This window comes from Macaca nemestrina, chromosome 1 (genome assembly GCF_043159975.1).
Source record: "Macaca nemestrina isolate mMacNem1 chromosome 1, mMacNem.hap1, whole genome shotgun sequence".
NCBI classification, from domain to species: domain Eukaryota; kingdom Metazoa; phylum Chordata; class Mammalia; order Primates; family Cercopithecidae; genus Macaca; species Macaca nemestrina.
Window position 1 is genome coordinate 143,399,296 of NC_092125.1, and position 2,805 is coordinate 143,402,100.

General features: G+C 36.5%; 1 non-coding gene across 1 annotated transcript; it reads left to right on the top strand.

Moving 5' to 3' along the window:
- Positions 1-352: 352 nt before the first annotated feature.
- Positions 353-459, top strand: LOC112426890 (U6 spliceosomal RNA). The gene has a single exon (XR_003018282.1). It is a non-coding gene; the product is annotated as a U6 spliceosomal RNA (small nuclear RNA).
- The last annotated feature ends 2,346 nt before the right edge of the window (positions 460-2,805 follow it).

The window sequence follows — 2,805 nt, forward strand, 5'->3', positions numbered from 1 at the left end:
TATCAGAAAAGCTAATACATGCAAGAGAATGATATTTTTAAGATAATAATTTTATAAGTATATAACGAGCCATCATAAATCCATGAAGAAAAGAGATTATTCAATAATTGATGCTAAAACATGAGGTTACATTATTGAAAAAAATACGTGCCACTTCACCTCATGTTACAACAAAACCAATTCCAAATGAATTAAAGATCTATAATTATTAAATTATGCCGTGAATTATACCAAAAAAAAGCTAGACAAATTGATATATACTTATTAAATCTTGGATTGAGGAAGAATTTTCCACATAAAAGTAACACAAAATATCATAAAGAAATAGTTTATTAGTTTTTTTAAAAAGCTAGTGCTGGCTTCGGCAGCACATATACTACAATTGGAACAGTAAAGAGAAGATTAGCACAGCTCCTGCACAAGGCTGAGACGCAAATTTGTGAAGCATTCTACATATACATATATTTATACTTTAAGTTCTGGGATACTTGTGCAGAACGCACGGGTTTGTTACATAAGTATTCAAGTGCCACAGTGGTTTGCTGCACCCATCAAACCGTCATCCACATTAGGTATTTCTCCTAATGCTGTCCTCAATGCTATCCCTCCTAATGCTATCCCTCCCCTACAACCCCACCCCATGACAGGCCCCAGTGTGTGATGTTCCTCTCCGTGTGCTCGTATATTCTCATTGTTCAATTCACACTTATGAGTGAGAACATGCTGTGTTTGGTTTTCTGTTCCTGTGTTAGTTCACTGAGAGTGATGGTTTCCAGCTTTATCCATGATCCTGCAAAGAACAAGAACTCATCCTTTTTTATGTCTGCATGATATTCCATGGTATATATGTACCACATTTTCTTTATCCAGTCTATCATTGATAGGCATTTGGGTTGGTTCCAAGTCTTTGCTATTGTGAACAGTACTGCAATAAACATACGTGTGCATGTGTCTTTATAGTAGAATGATTTATAATCCTTTGGGTATATACCCAGTAATAGGATTGCTGGGTCAAATGGTATTTTTGGTTCTAGATCCTTGAGGAATCGCCACATTGCCTTCCACAATGGTTGAACTAAAATCAACACTCCCACCAATAGTGTAAAAGCATTCCTATTTCTCCACATCCTCTCCAGCATCTGTTGTTTTCTGACTTTTTAATGATCACCATTCCATTCTAACTGGCGTGAGATGGTATCTCATTGTGGTTTTGATTTGCATTTCCCTAATGACCAGTGATGATGAGCTTTTTTCATATGTTTGTTGGCCACATAAATGCCTTCTTTGAGAAGTGTCTGTTCATATCCTTCACCCACTTTTTGATGGGGTTGTTTGTTTTTTTTCTTGTAAATTTGTTTAAGTTCCTTGTAGATTCTGAATATTAGCTCTTTGACAGATGGATAGATTGCAAAAATTTTCTCCCATTCTGTAAGTTGCCTGTTCACTCTGATGATAGTTTCTTTTGCTGTGCAGAAGCTCTTTAGTTTAATTAGATCCCATTTGTCAATTTTGGCTTTTGTTGCCATCGCTTTTGGTGTTTTAGACATGAAGTCCTTGCCCATGCCTATGTCCTGAATGGTATTGCCTAGGTTTTCTTCTAGGGATTTTATGGTTTTAGGTCTAAAATTTATGTGTTTAATCCATCTTGAATTAATTTTTTATAGGTGTAAGGAAGGGATCCAGTTTCAGCTTTCTACATATGGCAAGCCAGTTTTCCCAGCACCATTTATTAAACAGGGAATCCTTTCCCCATTTCTTCTTTTTGTCAGGTTTGTCAAAGATCAGATGGTTGTAGATATGTGGCATTATTTCTGAGGCCTCTGTTCTGTTCCATTGGTCTATGTATCTGTTTTGGTACAAGTACCATGCTGTTTTAGTTACTATAGTCTTGTGGTATAGTTTGAAGTCAGGTAGCATGATGCTTCCAACTTTGTTCTTTTTTGCTTAGGATTGCCTTGGCTATACAGGCTCTTTTTTGGTTCCATATGAACTTTAAAGTAGTTCTTTCTAATTCTATGAAGAAAGTGAATGGTAGTTTGATAGGGATAGCACTGAATCTATAAATTACTTTGGGCAGGATGGCCATTGTCATGATATTGATTCTTCCTATCCATGAGCATGGAATGTTTTTCCATTTGTTTGTGTTCTCTCTTATTTCATTGAGCAGTGGTTCATAGTTCTTCTTGAAGAGGTCCTTCACAACCCTGGTAAGTTGTATTTCTAAGTATTTCATTCTCTTTGTAGCAATTGTGAATGGGAGTTCACTCATGATTTGACTCTCTTTTTGTCTCTTATTGGTGTATAGGAATGCTTGTGATTTTTGCACATTGATTTTGTATCCTGAGACTATGCTGAAGTTGCTTATCAGCTTAAGGAGATTTGGGGCTGAGATGATGGGATTTTCTAAATATACAATCATGCCACCTGCAAACAGGGACAATTTGACTTCCTCTTTTCCTAATTGAATACCTTTTATTTCTTTATTTTGCCTGATTGCTCTGGCCAGAACTTCCAACACTACATTGAATAGGAGTGGTGAGAGAAGGCATCCTTGTCTTGTGCTGGTTTTCAAAGGGAATGCTTCCAGCTTTTGCCCATTCAGTATGATATTGGCTGTGGGTTTGTCATAAATAGCTCTTATTATTTTGAGATACGTTCCGTCAATACCTGGTTTCTTGAGAGTTTTCAGCATGAAGAGATGTTGAATTTTGTCAAAGGCCTTTGCTGCATCTATTGAGATAATCGTGATTTTTGTCATTGGTTCTGTTTATGTGACGGATTACGTTTATTGCTTTGCATATGTTG